We start from the raw sequence: 17,717 nt of genomic DNA, 5'->3' as shown, positions 1-17,717 counted from the left end.
ATATGAACTGTTTTTATTAGGCTGGCAGAATAAGAAAATAAAGAAATTTCCCTGTACATATGATAAATGGTTAACTACTGCTCACAGTCTCTTCATATTAACAGAACATGCTATCTTTAACCAACTTCCATCCTGACCGGATTTCTAGAACCAGTTCCAGTCTAAATAGACCAGGAGCTAAAACAAAACCAAAAGAGACCAGGGATTTCCCTAACTTAGTCCCACAAAGTTTAAAGATGAAAGATACACTATGCCCCAGAAAAATGCCACAGACAGGAGTGGGAGAATAGTTTGAGAAGGACACCTTCCTTTCAAGGAAATATAGGGCATATTTATTCACTCAACAAATGAATAATGAACGTCTACCATACACCAGGTACATCTCTAAGTGTTGGAGAGAGAAATCAGTGAGCAAGAGGGACTAAGGTCCCCATCCTTATATTCATGAGGAAAAAACATACCACCAAACACAATAAGTAAATAAGTCAAATGCTTTGTCAGAGGATTAGTGCTATGAGGGGAGAGATCCCAGTATTAAATAGGGTGGTAAGAATGGGCCTCACTAAGAGGACGGTATTTGAGACATTAAAAGAGCTAAGAAGTTAATCAAAGAGGTACCTGATGAAAAAAGCATTCCACACAGAGGGCACACCCAAAGGCAGGAGTGTGCCCTTATAACATGAAGAACAAGACTGGATCAGAGGTGAGGAAGACAGAAAGACAAACGAAAGGTGAAATCATATCACACCAGGCTTCATACATCAAGTAAGGACTTTGATTTTTACTGAGTGAAATGGCAAAACCTCTGCAGATTCTCAAGGGGAAGAATGCCAAGTGGCTTAGGATTTTAAAAGATTCCTCCTACTGTTATGTTATTAACAGACAGTAAGGAGGCAAGGATTACAAAGCAGGGAGACATTTTAGGGTGTTATTATAGTAATGTAAGCAACAGAAGATGTGGGCTCAGTGGAAGTATTGAGATTTGGTCAGGTTCTAGATACATCTTAGAGATACAGAGGTGAGAGGAAGAGGAGCCTAGGTTTTGGCCTGCACAACTAGAAAAATCAAGTCACCAACAAAGGAGACATGGATCGCTTCTTAAAGAAGATTTAGAAGAGAAGATCAGGAGTTCAGTTTTAGACATGCTGACTTTGAGGTTCTATCAGAAATCTAAATGGAGAGTTTGAAAAGACAAGTGGATATACAAGTCTAGAAACAGAAGGTTTATCTCACATGAACAGTATACAAAGATCCAACATATATATAAAAAATGCATGTCCCCAAAGAAGATAATGTATTGTCCTAGATACAGTCTTCTGCCACAGAAGAAAACCAAGGAAATGGAACAACAAAAACAAACAAACAAATCCTACAACTCAAGAAAACCATCCTGATTGGGGGGGGGGGGGGGAGTCAATAAACTACTCACTGAAAGGACTTACTACATACTTGAAGAAAATAAGTCAGAATAACAAACACCCATACATAAGACTACTATGACATTTGGACATTCAGGGGAAGACAAAAACGCTAATTCACTTAAAAAGAAAACTATACTGACATCAGACTGGAACAGCAATGCTCTATGCCAAAAGCCAATGGAATGACAGACACTGTAGAAAAGAATTTTATCATCAGCCAAACTAGCTCTCAAGTATTAGTGCTACAAACTTTTAAACATAGTGGAACTCAACAAATGTTGTTCCCATAAGCTCTTCCTGAGTAATTTATTGGAGAATGAATTTCAGACAACACAAATTACTGGAACATTCACATCAACATAAAAATAGTGGTGGAAATTAAATATATATTTATCTATAAAAAACTGAATGATGGTTATAAGGGACATGTTATATAACAGCTGTATGCTTTGACAATGTAGATACAACATAACTGTCAAAAAATGAGGGGAAAATAAGGGAAGAAAAATTAGAATAAACTTGCTGACTGCCTTACAGACATTAATTGAAAGTAAAAGAATACTAGTTTTAATCAAATGCTGAGGAAGAGAAAGAGGTTACTAAGCAATTTCAATAGTACTCAAAGTAAGACAAAAACCAAACAAGAATGAGTTAATATAAAAAGCAACAGCTAGAACAAAAGTACAAATGTCAAATATTTTCTAACCTAAAACAGGCAAGACAGAATATTACATAAAGGACAAGATACATTCTCTCAACATATTTCATACCCAACTCAAAAAAGAAAGAAGGGAAGGGGAGGGGAGGGAAAGAAAAGATAAAAAAAAAGAAAGAAAGAAAATTTTAAAAAAAGGAGAAATTTTAACAAGATAAAAGTAGGATTGGATCCTGGAACAAGGGAAAAAATAAGACAATGGTGGAAAACGTAGTAATATCTGCTATTTAGTTAGCAGTATTGTAACAATACTAACTTCTTAATTTTGATCACTGTACCATGGTTAAGCAGTTAACATTAGGGGAACCTGGATGAGGAGTACACAGGGAACACTCTAGTATTTTCAATATTTCTGTTAATCTAGATTATTTCAAAGTAAAAAAAAAATTTTTTTAAGTTTGTGAAACAATGTTTTTCACCATTGAAGAACACTAGGAAACCAATCTGTTATTTTAAAAACTAGTAAGTAAAGGAAAAGAACCAGCCTGCCTTTTCTATATGAACTGTACCCACAGAGGGTGACCAAATAGTTGATTACAAGAAGTTTATCTTTATAGATAAATTACAGCTATTAAATGAAAAGGCTATGATAGAATATCAGCATTTGCTGCCCCTGACAAATCAGATGAAGGGTACTGGTACTGATCATCAATAGCTTCAAGTATCACAAAGAGACCAAGAAGCAAACATCATTTGTCCAGATAAACCACACCACATGTGGAAGTAGCCTCACTGTGGGAGCCAAACACCAAGATGGCCCCTAGTGATTGATGCCCATCTCCCTAGAATTCATACCTTTAAGTACTCCCCTCCCACACAGTATCAGGGTTGATCTGAATGATCAAAAGAATAGAGCATAAATGACAGTATGACTCTTTCAGGGTCATAAAAAGCATTGCAGCTTCTTCATCCCTATCTTCCTCTCTCCCTGATCACTTGCTCTGGTAGAGCGCCTTTAGGACACTCACACAAAAAACTGAGACCTCCTACAACAGTCATGGGAGTGAGCCATCTTGAAAGCAGCACTTCATTTAAAAAAAAAAAACAAAAAAACAAAAAAAAAAACAGCTCTTCTAGCCCTGGTAAACCTGCAGACTGCAGCCCTGGATGACAGTTTCACTGCAAGCAGTGAGAGACCTTATACCAGACCCACCCAGCTAAGCCACTCCTGGACTGCTAATCTTCAGAAACTGTGGAAAATAACAAATGCTGTTTTAAGCTGCTAAATTTTAGGACTATTTGTTACACAGCAATAGACAACTAATGCATTTGCCAAAAATAACTGAAGCGTAATCTGATCAAAGCTTAAGAGCCAACTTCCAATTTATAAAAAAAAATACAGAAGAGCAATTTAAACAACATCAAAGGATATACTCAGCAAAATCTAGGCAATAAGAAATTCTACAGGAAAAAAAAATTCAAAGGAGCAAAAAGAGATGGAGGAGTAAGCACTTAAGATACATAACCAACTGCAATGTGTGAATCTTGTTTGGATCTGATTCAAACTTTTTTTTTTTTTAAAGGAGAAGCAAGACAGAGAACTGGAAAACTGAATAGTGGCTATGTGTTTGGTGTTACTAAAGGAATTACTGTAATTTTTCTAGATGTAATAATGGAATTGTGGTCGTGCTTTTTTTTTTTTGGAAAGGAAGTTGTTAACCTTTTAGAGATACTTAAGGATATCATAGGATGCCTGATATTTACTTCATACTAATGTTGGGGAAGGGAGTAAATGGAGATACAGGTAAGATTGGCCATAAACTGCTGGTCAACCTGAGTAATGAGTATATGGGGATCAATATACTATCTTACATTTTTATGTTTGAAATTTTCCAAAATGTAAAGCATAAGAAGCAGTTTTGCTTAAAGTGGATCAAGAAAAGGACAACCTAAATTGGAGATAAGAATTAGAAAAGAATCTTCAAACTACAAGAGACTTTTACCCAATGAGAGCTCTGTCTCTTTCTCAAATTCTCTCCTTCAAGCAAGGAGACAGTTCTGTGTTTCTGGGTTGACAAGAGTGCACAAGTATCCTTTTAAATATTTGAAGCAGTTATTGAGTCATAAATTGAAACTGCTACCTAAAAACTCATTAGGTCTACTTGGGATAATGAAAAAGTTCCGGAAAGGCATAGTGATGATGGTCATACAACACTGCGAATGTACTTAATGCCACTGAATTGTACACAAAATGGTAAATTTTATGTTATGTGTATTTTACCACAATAAAAAATTTTAAACATATCATGTATACTACATACAAAATGTATATTAAAAATCATAACTTCATCTTGTATAATGTACAAGATGAACTACAAAGAACTTAATCAAAAATACTGGAAAAGAGGGCATTTTAATGCAAAATTAAGCAACATTTATCCCCCCAAAAAAAGTACAATTCCATTACTATTTTAAAAGACAATAAGTATTTGCAACAAGGTATTTTTCGAAGGCAAATGCCTTTTTTAAATATATGAAATTTATTTTATTACATGAAAATAATCAGGAAGAAAAACACCAATAACCCAAAAGAAAAGTGGACAATAAAAAGAATTTATAGAATAAGAAAATATAAATGCCCTTTAAACATTTGGGAGGTAGGGGAGAATGTTCACTCTCATTCCCTATATTAGAGATGCAAATATAAACTACAATAAAATGCACACAAGAAAATTCACTCCAGCACTCTATTGTTACATGGCAATATACTGGAAACTGTGTCCATTAGTGATAAACTGATGAAACAAATTATAATATATTAACAAAATGACAATCTGCTAGAAAAAAGAATTAGATCTGCATGCACTGATATGAAACCATTTTCAAAATACAATGTTAAATGCAATAAGATGCAAAACAATGTTTTTAATATACTACAATTTGTGCTTATAAATGCAGGAGTCAATATATAAAGACACAAAGATATGTTTGTAAATATACACAGAAGAAAATGGTAGCAGTGATTGCCTCTGAGAAAGGAACTAGAAAATAAAAAAGTAGACAGAACCCTCACTTTATAGCCTTCTGTAGATACTGGATTTTATTAGCCATCTACATGTATTGACCAACTTTTTAAAAAGTAAGAAAAAAATTCTCAAAAAATTAGAGGAAGAACTTTAGATGTGATCTAACTCAGAAGGTTAAATAAAATGCTAAAGATTATCCAACAAGGTCCAAAATGCAATTCTCTTGCTTTCCAAGACTTTACTGCTTTGCTTTTAACTGGTCTGTAAAACAAGTGACACACTTTACAATCCAATGCTGAGTTCTGTGTCTGATTCAGGAATGTAGTCGGAAACATTGCCAATCATATCCCTCCTGAAACATAATGAACTATTCCTTGTTTGCTATGAAACAAATGTGTCTTTTGGCTAAGAGATCCTGTTTCAAAAATACAGAAACCTTTTCTACTGCAGGTAGCTCCACTGCTCTCATACATAAAGAAAAAACAATGTACCAAAGTTCATGTTCAACAGTTTGCAATTCCACTTGTAACAAATATTAACATGATCTTAAAGTAAGTAAATCTCACTAACTGAAACCATCTCCCAAGAATTCATTTAAATCCTTCCCTGGATTACTCCAGCCTCAAGCGGTATCTCCTTCCTCAGAACTCCAAAAGCAATTATTTGTACAATTTATTTAGCAATTAATCCTGCACTACCTTGTTAAACCTCTTTCATTATTCTCTGAAATGTTATTTAAATCTTCTCTAGTTATCTGACTTTCATGTTTATTTCTCATCTCCCCAAATAGACTGCAAATTCCTTGAGAGAAAAAGATAAGGCCTTATATTGTTTTGTATACACATAAAAATACAAAGCAGTTGGCACATAGTAAATACAAAGGTATTTGTTGACTTAAAACAAAAAGAGAAAAATCAGTTGCATTAAGAAAACGTTTAAAGCCAGGCCAAATCAAGAATCTTCAAGCCAGAGTTGATAAGCCAATATACTATTTTGTTTCTCTGACTCCTGAAGCAGCGTGGGGTGGTTTTAAAAAGAAAAAAAGACAAAAAAGACATGGTCTCAATCTGTATCCTCTAGCTTGAGAATCTATGAACTTAACCTATAAACTTCAATTTCTTCATCTCTAAAATGAGGATAATGATGCCTGCCTACAGAAGGCTTTAATGATAATTAAACGAGAGAGGTTATGTAAAACTACTGGTATTTATTACAGAGATTCTCAGATTTTTTTCACCTTTTTTTGAGGTATAGTTGATTCATAATAGAAACTCTTAGTGCTTTTTTCTTCGTGTTTTTTACATCTTTGAAATCAAAATGGTCATGCTGTTGATGGTATCCCATAGTTTAACTGGCAGTTTTACATTTTTCTTACCTAGTGGGAGATAAAATCATTGGTTGTAATAATGGATGGCACCTTAAACTTTATTAAATTTTCTAACAGCTGGCAGCTGTTCTTCCTCTCTCACACCCATTCATATTCTAACACATGGACAGGAAGCAGCTCATTCAGCAGTAAGATGTAAATACCACCTAAGCCATTCAAAGTGCCTAGCACTTCGGCATATAGTATACACTCAATAAATAGCAAATGTTGCTACTGCTAATCTGAGTTTATTCAACTAATATCTGAGTACCTACTATGTGCCTGCCACCATTCTAGGCACTCAAGATATAGCAGTAAACAAAAAAAAATAATAATAATAACTCCCAGCCCTCACAGAGTTTATGCTCTTAATAGACTTGCCATGGTACAAGAAGAAAAAGCCAAAAATCACAGGAGTTAACAGAAAGACCCCAAAATACAGTACTTGCTAGGCAACACTACCTAGAGAAAAATCTTACCAAAAAACACAAAATTAAGTACTGGAAGCCAAGCAGTTCATCTAAGCTTTATCTGCTTCAGGTAAAGGTTTGGAAATTGATACAACATTGTAAACTGACTATACTTCAATTAAAAAAAAAAAAGTAAAAGTTTGGGAAAAAGTAAAACAGCCCAAACAGATGCTGAAAGCTTGAAAAAAAGAAAAGAGGACATACCGTCTCTGGTTTCTGAAAATAATACATACATTAGATTCACCTGAAAGAGAGAAATAATCATTTTGGTTACGTGTGAAACACAACTCAGGAGACAAGGCAAACCGTATTTTTAAAAAGTCATCATTTGTGTCAGCAAATCATTTTGCAAGCAAATTATATTTTTTAAAAATCATCCTACATTATGTGTCAACATTAATTTTTCCAAAGCTTGTAGTTAAAGATTTAAATGTCAGACTCTCTTGGATAGAAAAAAGAATACTGATATAAATGAAGGCTTCGAAACATTTCATGCAAAAGTAAAAGGGGGAGTGGCAAGCACACTTGACATCATCAAGTACCAACAGCTAGGCATAAGTCTGAAAAAGTATTTTTAAAAATAAGAACCCAAAGCACAGAAGTCTAGCATCATTTAATAAAGAACCCCTAAATCTTCAAAATGCGAAAGGCACTGTAACAAATTGTTTTGCATTCAATCATAGTACAATGTTATGTTCATAAAGGAGGAATACATGGGTATATACGTTACGTTGTCAGCACCAAAGCATAAGCTCCTTCCTGGGCAGGGACATTTCTCACCCATTTGTCTATCTCCAAGAAAGCTTTACAAGTATCAAGTGAGCAAAAAAAAATATTCATTATTTAAAAAATAAGTCTTGGAGTGGGGAGGGTAAAGCTCAAGTGGTAGAGTGCATGCTCAAGGTCCTGGGTTCAATTCCCAGTACCTCCTCCAAAAATAAACAAACCTAATTATCTCCTCCCCAACCCACTGCCAAAATAAAAAAAAATTATATAATACAATAATAAATAAATCGAATATTAAAAAAAATAGTCTTGGGAGAGAGTACAGCTCAGTGGTAGAGTGTGTGCCAGCATGCACAAGGTCCTGGGTTCAATCCTCAGTACTTCCACTAAAAATAAATAAATAAAATCCTAATTACCCACGCTGCCCCCAAAAAGTCTTCATACCACTGAATTCAAGAAAATACACAACATTCTAAGGAAATAAAAAGTAATGGTTTTTTAGACTTAAAGTAACTGAGTAAAGTAACCATCCAAAACAATTCATTCTCAAAAGACGCCAGTATACCAAAATAAAGGCTAAAGTAGACATTTAAGATTTTCTGATACCTTGCTCTAAGACTGAGAAATGTACAATTAACATTTACTAAATACCCACAATGTACTCAGAAAATCATTAGTCCCAGAGCAGATTCATAAATTAAGCGCAATCCAGTAAAAGGATGCTTACTACCTAGTTAGGAAGACTACTACTAGTGAAATAACATGTTATATCCAGCGTCTTGTGCTGTGTCCCAAGTGCCAAGCTGGGCAGAGCAGACTAAAAGTTTGGTGAAAGAAATAATCACGAGTTCAAATGAACAGGAAAAACACATAATAAAAGAGCCAGAATTGAACCTTGGATGGGTAGTTTGACGAGAAAGAAAAATGAAACCAAAGGTTTCTAGTTGCTTAAGCCAGAAACTTTTGAGTCACCCATGATTCTTCCCTCCTCCTCTCTCACCCGGCCCTACCCCATTCCACCATCCCCCAACGCTGAATCCATCGCAAAATTCTGTAGGCTCTCCCTTCAAAATATATACAGAATCCAGTCACTTCTTATCACCTCCACTGCCACACCATCTCGTACCTGGATTACTGTAATAGCCTTCTAATAGGTCTCCCTACCTCTTGCCTTCTTCTAGGCTACAAAGCAGTTGGAGGGATCTCTGTAAAGCCTAATTCAGTTTATTTGCTCTCTGCTAAAACCCTACAGTTCAGGAGGCAGGTCTGTGTGTGTCTGTGTGTTGTGTGTACAAGCACAAAGAAAAGCAAATGGGAAGATGGACACCAAAAATCTTTAATAATGGGTGATGAGGTTTATCTTTATTTGCCCTTTGACTTCTTTATTTTCTCCTTTGTATTTTTCTGTATTTTCCACATAAATATGAATTACTCTTGTAATTTTAAAAAATAAAATGCTTTAATTGGAGGGTGGAAAAAAACAATGATCACAAGATCTTTTTGGAATACCAAAATTAAAAAACATGCAGTGGTTCCCCAACTTTGCTCAAAATAAAGGGTGAAGACATTACAATCACCTACAAGATCCCACTGTCACCTCTCAGATTCCTTCTCTTACTACTTACTCCTTTCTTCACTGTGCTCCAGCATACTGGCCACCTTGCTATTCTTCAAATACACTTAAAATGTTCCTACCAAAGGGCCTTTGCACTGGCTGTTCCCTCCACACACAACGCTTCCTACTCCCTCAAAATATTCACAAGGCTCACTTCCTGGACTCTTGGCTCTGTTACTTTCTCAGAGGTTACAACTATCCATCAAAAATGTAAACCCCACAACACACACACACACACTAGTTGCCAGTCCCCTTATGCAGCTTTTTTTCTTCATAGCCATTCTGGTTACTGGTGTATTCCTAACATCTAGAGAAAAGCTTGACACATGGCCAGCACTCAAATCTCTGCAGGATAAATTAAAACATGGAGGCAGAAATGAGAAAACATTTGGGAGAGTGTGAGAATATGCATGTTTGAGGGGTCAAAGACTAAAAGAAAACCAACCTGACAAGAGCAGAGAAACGAAGCAAAGAATCCTTCCAAAGAAGAGACTCGGTTAACAGTGAGCAACTAGAAAAAGTGAGAGACTTGAAGGATAGAAAGTTGACAAGGAAAGAAAAGGCTATGGGCCAGAAGAAAACTTAGGCTGAGAGGCAAGAGATAACACAGTTGGAGAAAGAATGAGGGCTGAGAAGAGGAAGTGTATGAAGAGGCCGGGAGAAGAGTTACAGATGCAGGAGAGGTCAGAGATGAGACCGTATGGGGGCGGGGAGGAGAGGACACAGGAAAGGGGCGGAGGCCACTGCTATGTCACCACTCTGTTGTTCAAATCTAAGACCTCACAGTCCTGAAAAAGATACACATTATATGCCTTTACTTCCAAAATGTTAAATGACTTACAAGTGTTAAAACACACAAAGATACATATGCTCATCTGTTGTTATCACTTGAATGCTCAAATTCCCCACTGCAGAAATGCATGAGTTTAAAAGGTTAATTCACAAAATTTGAATTTTTCAACTTAATTCCTTAATACCACTGTTAGGCATTTGCCATGAAAGAGATGAAACAAGGCAGAAGTAGGTAATTACCCTACAATATTTGTAATCTACTCTTCATCATTCTGCTCTGCCAGTATTCAGAACTGGGCAACCTGGACTTCTCTCAATAGGAAAACGGTACAATACTGTTTGCCTTTAAATTTGAAACAGCCAAATAAAAACACAATTATCAATTTTAATATAAAGTCTATTAGCTCTTTGAAAGATTAATAGGTCTGAAATACACCTAAAAAAATTAATAGGTCTAAAATGTTTCCTGAATCACACCAAATTTATGCTGAGCTCCTGCATACCTTTTTAAAACTGTTTTAATTTTCTGAGCGTTCTTCAGTATAGTACAAAATGTAATAAAATAAAAATTTACACAGCATTGTGACTAAAGGAATGATTTTATATATCTATATTCTCAGGTGTAATAAATCTACTGAAAATTTAAAAATCAAATCACTTACAACTAACAGAAATTTGGGAATCAAGATTTTTAAATAACTTGGCCAGTTCAGTGTTATGGCCACACTATTCAAGCAGAGATGAAACAAATATACAGTGCTTGAGATGTGCGATCTTATGCACTGCTCTCTAAAAGCTGGCCAGATGCCATTCTATCATTGATAGAGTAGCTTCAAATTCCACTCAGAGCGCAACTGCAGTCGCACTGAATCCAGCAGTATAAGCATGCCTGCATGTTATTATGGGAAATAGTGGAAAATTTCACAGGCTGACATCCAGAACGTCTGCGGTTCTTTTTCATATTTCTTTCTTCCTACAAAGCAGTTATTAGACCAGTAGTTGGATTTTTTTTAAAGCTGGAAATTTCCACTGGTTTTTTTAAACTAGCCTTCTTAAATGTAAATTGCAAAATGTTCCAAAATTCCAGAAAGAATAAATCAGACAGAAAAGAATTAAAATATATCTCTTGAAATTAGGGTGAAGGGACTGGTAAGTAAACTGAAGTGAGTGTCACTCTATTCATGTAAAAAAAAAAAGTGTCCAGGAAGGTACTTAGGTGATTTAAGGTTACAATAATTTAATATAAATATTAAATGTGACAAATAGCACACTGTGAAGCTGGTATTTTCTCATTAGCTTATAGTGGAGGCATTCAAAAGCTAATACAACCAACAGAACAGTTAAACATAAAAACCATGAAAAGACAAGACCATATAATACAGCCTGGTGAAAAAGGCATACATTCCATGCTAAGAGAGGTAAGCCATGAAGACTGGGTTTTTCAGTAAAGGTGAAAGAGAGAACAGTGACAAACCTCACAGATAAAATGCAGAGTTTTTACATAGGTCTTCATTAGGACGATTCATTAGGATTATACCAGACCGAAATATTTGATGTTTTCATCTTAATTTGTAATAATAAATGAGAAAAGAAACAAGGACTTATTGTTCCATTATTAAAGAGATAAAAAAGATCAAGTTCCAGACTATTTAAAAATGAAAAATGACCTAGTAGTTAAATACAGTAGAAAATAATTTACTATGTTTAAGAACTGATATGGTCCAGGTTAATAATTTCAGTTTCTTTGCATTTATATGAATTAAAGAATGAAATCTATAATACATGTTTGTATAACTGTTGCTCAAGCTTTAAAACATGTTATCCCCAAAATATACCTACGACCAAAAACTCGAACATTAATACAAAGACATCACTGATTACCAATAAACATCTGTGCCAAGGACTGGGAGAAAGTATCTACAAAATCCATCTGATAAAATGATGTTTATCCAGAATATACATTAAAGACATCAAACAAATAAATGTCTTAAAACTCAATAGCAAAAGGATGGGGGATAGGAGGGGAGCTATACTGATACAAAGCTAATCAGGGGGGAGAGTATAGCTCAAGTGGTAGAGTGCATGTTTTACATGGTGCTGGGTTCAATTCCCAGTATCTTCTCTAAAAGTAAGTAAACTCGATCCCCCCCCCCAAAAAAATAATAATTAAATAAATAAAGCAAATCAGCAAAACTACAACCAACATCTTACTTAACGGTGAAAGATGGAATACTTACCTAAGATTGAGAACAAGGCAAAGATAAACACCTCTCCAAACCAATCAAATTGATTAAATGATTCAGTGCAACCACAATCAAAAGCCCTATGCTATATTAGAAACATTAACCATAATAAAGCAAAAAAGAGAAAAGGCATACTGATTGGAAAGGAAGAAATAAAACTATCTTTATTCACAAACATTATCACCTATGTACACAATCCTAAACAAACTACCTAAAAGCTACTAAATCAAGTGAGCTTGGGAAGGTGACAAGGTACAGGGGAATATACAAAAAACCAACTGTATTTATACATACTAACAACAAATTATTGAAAACTGAAATTTTAAGTACTATTTACAATCACATATAAGAATGTAAAGTTTAGTGATGAATTTGACAAAAACTTTTATAAGATCTGTGCACTGAAAACTACACAACACTATTAAGACAAATTAAAGAAAACCCAAATAGATAGATATATGATGTGTTCATGGAACATAAGACAGTATTTTTAAGAAATCAATTTTTCCCAAATTGTTCAACTGATATAATGTAATCAGAATTGAAATCACAAGACTGTAAATCAACTATATTTCAATAAAAAATGAAAAATAATATCACAACAAACGTTTTGCAGAAATCGACGAGATGATTCTAACAATTACATGGAAATGCAAAGGACTAGAATAACCAAAATAATTTGGGGAAAAAAAAATGTAAGAGGATTTTCCCTATCTGATTTCAAGGCTGGGTAGAAACAGACTGATATATACATCAATGGAACAGAAGAGACTCCAAAACTTGACCTACACTTATTTGGTTATTTGATTTTCAACAAAGGTGTCACATCAACTCAACGAAGAATGTATATCTTTTCAACAAATGGTGCTGGAAAAATTCAATAGCCATAGACCAATATGAATCTCAACCTTTACCTCATACCATATATAACAATTAACTTAAAGAGGTCATAGAACTAAATTTAAGAGCCAAAACAATAAAACTTCCAGAAAAAAAGAAAAATCTTTGGCAAAGATTTCTTAAATGCAACATAAAACTCAATAAATTCAATTCCAGTAACATTAAAAACTTTTGCTCTTCCAAAAACACTTATGAAAATTAAAATGCAGGCCACGGACTCAAAGTAAATACTTTTAAAACATTAAATCCAAAAAAGGCTTTGTATCTAGAATACACAAAGAGGTCTTACATCTTATAAACCTAACTAAAAAACAGGTAAAGCAAGAGGGGTAGAGGGTGCTCAGTAGTAGAGTACACACTTGGCATGCGTGAGGTTCTGGGTTCAATCCCCAGGACCTCTATTAAAAATAAATAAATAAAGCTAACTACTCCCTCAAAAAAGCTATTTAAAAAAATGGGTAAAAGATATGAACAGGAACCTCATCAGAAAGATATAACAATGGTAAATAAGCACATGAAGATTAAATTCAACATCATCAGTCATTAGGAAAACTCAAATTAAAGCCACAATGAGATACCACTATATACCCACCAGAATGGCTAACTAACATTAAAATGACTGATCATACGAAATGTTAGTGAACATGTGAAATAACCAAAACTACGATACACTGCTGGGAGAAATATATAATGGTACACCTATGTTGAGAAACAGGTGGTCTTTTCTTAAAATTTTTCAATGTTACACATACACTTAGCATATATCCCAGCCATTCCATTTCTGGATATTTACTCAAAAGAAAAGTATTTGCTCACACAGAGCTGCTTAACACAAATGTCAGAGAAGCTCTATTGTTTTGATAACCAAAAACTGGACACAACCCACATACTCATCAACAGGTGAATAGATAAACTGATAGACCTATTCGGCACAATAGTACTAAACAATAAAAAGTGAAACTATTAATATATGCAAAAATAGGAAATAAATCTCAAAACAACTAAGTGAAAGAAGTCAGCCGCTCCTCACAAAAAAGTACATACTGTATGTATAATCCCATTTATAAAAGGTTCTCAAAAATATAAGCTAATCTTTTGTGACATATCAGATCAGTAACTGCCTGAAGATGGGGGAGGAATGGACTACAAAGAGACATAGGAGGTATCAATTTTGGATTTTGGAGGTAAGAGATACTTCCATTATTGGAATTGTGATGGATTCACAGTCAGACATATGTCAAACTCAAACTGTACAATTTAAATATATGCAACTGATTGTCAATTACACCTCTATAAAGCTGAGAGGTGGGGAGTAAGGAAAAAGCCAATTCTAAGTGGGGGAGGGTATAGCTTACTGGTAGAGCATGTGCTCCGCATGCACAAGATCCTGGTTCAATCCCCAGTACCTCCATTGAAATAAAAACCTAACTACCTCCCCCATGAAATAAAAAAATTTTTTAATTTCAAAAAAAAAGCCAACCATAGTGACAGAAAGCACAACAGTGGATGACTGAATACAAAACCCAGAAGACTGAACGCAACCGGGCAAGAACTTTCTGGGGTGGTGAAATGTTCTGTATCTTGATTGTGGTGGTAGTAAAACAACCGTTTACACTGGTCAAAACTCAAACTGCACACTTAACATGGTTCAATTTTATATAAGTCAATTATACCTCAATAGAGTAGTTTCCTAAAAATAATTTTTAAAGCATACTCAATGCTTTTAAACGCCAGCTACGTCTTAAATATCTTTAAACATACTAAAAGGAAAATATACAGCTACAACATACTATAGTCTACAATCTCATTAATCTATGCTACCAGTCTAACATGGTAACTTTTTTTATTTTTACAGTTTAATTTTTATAGTTTATGTTTTATGTTCAAGAAGAAAAAGAAACCAAAAAGCACTAGAAGAAACACATGAAAAAGACTTCAAATTTCTCAAATAAAAACAGTGATACCACAAAATACTTCTCAGAGATGAGGGGGAAAGGCACTTCATACACTGCTGGTGGATTTGTAAATTGATACAACCTCTACAGGGAGTAAGTTGTAATATCTATAAAAATTTTAAATTCATATTCTAGCATTCTTCATCCAGAAATGTTATTATATTTATAACACAGGAACAAAGAAATATGTATGAGGATATTCACTTACAGCTTTGTTCACAGTAATATGAAACTGAATAAATTATGATATACCCATACAGTAGACTACTGTGTAACCATTAGAACCTAGTAGCTACAGATACAAAACCTCTCCAAGATCGTTTAAAAAGTATACAAAGTCCAGAATAGGGCTTCTGAGTACCAGTTACACAGATGTGTTCATTTTATGAAAATTTATCAGACTGCACACTTGTGCAGGTTTCTGAACATATCTTACACTTCAACATAAAATTTACCCCAAAATGTGGGAGAAATTCATTAAACTTAAAAGCTTTTAAGTATATGCATTTACATGCCTAGACTAGAGCAGCAATGGCAAGTTGCCTCTGGGCAGGAGATAAGGAAGTGGCTGGGAGACATTTGAGGAAGGGTGCCTTACTTTCCACTATATGCTTTGGTACCTTTTGAATTTATCCCATGTGCACCTGTTATATATTTCAAAAAATACTTCTGAACTGAAACCATCTGCAACTATATCTATGTATGAGCTGGGATTTTTTTTTTTAATACAGAAATAAACTCGAGGCAGAGATGGATTTAGGTCCATAATAGTTCTTCATAACCCAGTTTCATATTTTATACTCAGCAAGTCTCGTTTTCACTGCCTTTGTAACTGATAAACAGTTTAAATTTCAACTTAGAAAATAAATTCTTAAAAACTCGCCTTTTCTACTTTGAATAGGGTTTTGTGTATGACTTCATTTGAAGAATAAAAAAGGGAACTCTACTTCAAAACTCAGACTACTAAATGAGATCATGTAAAGTAAGGACACAATGTCCAGGCACACAGGCACTCAATAAATGGTGGGTTTCATCTTTTATATCTAAGAAATGAATCAGAACACAGGGAAGAGAATTTTATTTGGGCAAGAGAGGGAAGGCAGAACAAAGGAGACAACAGAAACTAAAGTGTAAGATGCATAGACAGAAAAAGGAGATGATGCTGGAAATGTAGGTAAGAGTCACATTGTGAAAAGCTATGGGAACTCCATGGAAAGGAGTTTAGTTTCAAACTCTTAAACAATGAACAACACAAGACTTCATGCCTTCAGGCAAACAACATGAAGAGATAAGCTTTTAAAAGACAAATTAAAAAGGAGAAACAGCACTCTCATGGACAACAGGTGAGAGCATAAGTTTATAAGGTTATATTATAACCTCTTTGGAGGTAACTGAGAAAGAGCTATGAAAGTTTTAAACGTACATTTTGTTCGAGTCAGAAATTTTACTTTCTAGATTTTTGTAGTAAAATACAATCATACAGCACACAGATCTAAATATAGTTCACATCATTCAAAATAATACAAGATTGGAAATAGCAATGAGGAACTCGTTAGATAAGTTACCTCAAATCCATTTGTACATTGGAATATTATACAGCCTTTTAAAATACGAGGCATAGAAGGCTCTCCAAGTTCTTTTGTTAAATGAAAATAGTGGGAACCCACTATGCTCCCATTTGCTAATTAAAAATAAAGAGTGAGGAAAGAATAGGAAAAAACTAAAGAAACATCCATAATCAGATGTACAGACTATCTTCTAACAGTTAGTGGCCTTGAGGGGCACAGGTTAACTACAATGACCAAAGACCTAAGGGTACCAGGAGACTTACTTTTACTTTTCCACGTATACCTTTTTTAAATGGATTTTTTAAAACATTACAGTTTTTTATTGTAAGTAAGCACTACAAAATACTAGATGTGGGCAAGATTAGAAGCAGCAATTAGTCCCCTTTAGATCTACTCCATCTCCTCCATGAAGTTTCCCTAACAATCCCAGCTGAAAATGACCTTTTCTTCCTCTGAACCACTTATTTATGTTGCTGCAACTATGTTTTTTCAATTACTCATCTTTCATTATAAACTCCTAGATCACAAAGGGATTTTAAATGACTACAATGCTTAGCACAATTCTTTGAAGACCAGTGGGACTAAATAAAAACGTTTGAGCAACTCACAGGACTGCCTAGTCCTAGGGAAATTGGAAAATAAGAACGTAGGATACTAAGGCCCAGACACGATTTATCAGGATAGCTCTATGAGGGAGATATAGGTCCCAAGTAAATCCTTAGGACTCTAATTTTATTTCAATTTCCACTTATAAAAAGTGTCTTGAGAGTCGAACTCTAGAAACTTTCACTTTCAAACCCAAGTATTTGGGTGAACCGAAAGCAAGTATACTTGAAAAGATGATTTTAAAAGCTTTTAAAAGGAATGGTTCCTACCTCACAATAGACAGTTTAACTGAATCCATCCTACCAATCAATAAATACTGACTCCAATGCATGGAAGGAGATAATTAAGATTCATATCAGGAAATAATAATTATA

The 17,717-nt window shown here is 34.6% G+C and overlaps 1 protein-coding gene across 4 annotated transcripts in view; it reads right to left on the bottom strand.

Annotated features, from left to right (window-relative positions):
- The window catches only part of NCOA3 (nuclear receptor coactivator 3), a 105,716-nt gene that overhangs the window by 80,457 nt on the left and 7,542 nt on the right, over positions 1-17,717 (bottom strand). The window contains exon 2 of one of the 4 annotated variants that reach the window (XM_074347389.1): positions 7,143-7,182. The exons of the other annotated variants lie outside the window; for them this stretch is intronic. The gene's annotated coding sequence lies outside the window, so the exon portion shown is untranslated. The remainder of the gene's footprint in view (positions 1-7,142; positions 7,183-17,717) is intronic. 4 annotated transcript variants of the gene reach the window in all.

Source organism: Camelus bactrianus, chromosome 19 (genome assembly GCF_048773025.1).
Source record: "Camelus bactrianus isolate YW-2024 breed Bactrian camel chromosome 19, ASM4877302v1, whole genome shotgun sequence".
Classification (NCBI taxonomy): Eukaryota; Metazoa; Chordata; class Mammalia; order Artiodactyla; family Camelidae; genus Camelus; species Camelus bactrianus.
The sequence above is the reverse complement of the archived record's forward strand: the minus strand, read 5'-3'. Positions and strand labels throughout refer to the sequence as shown.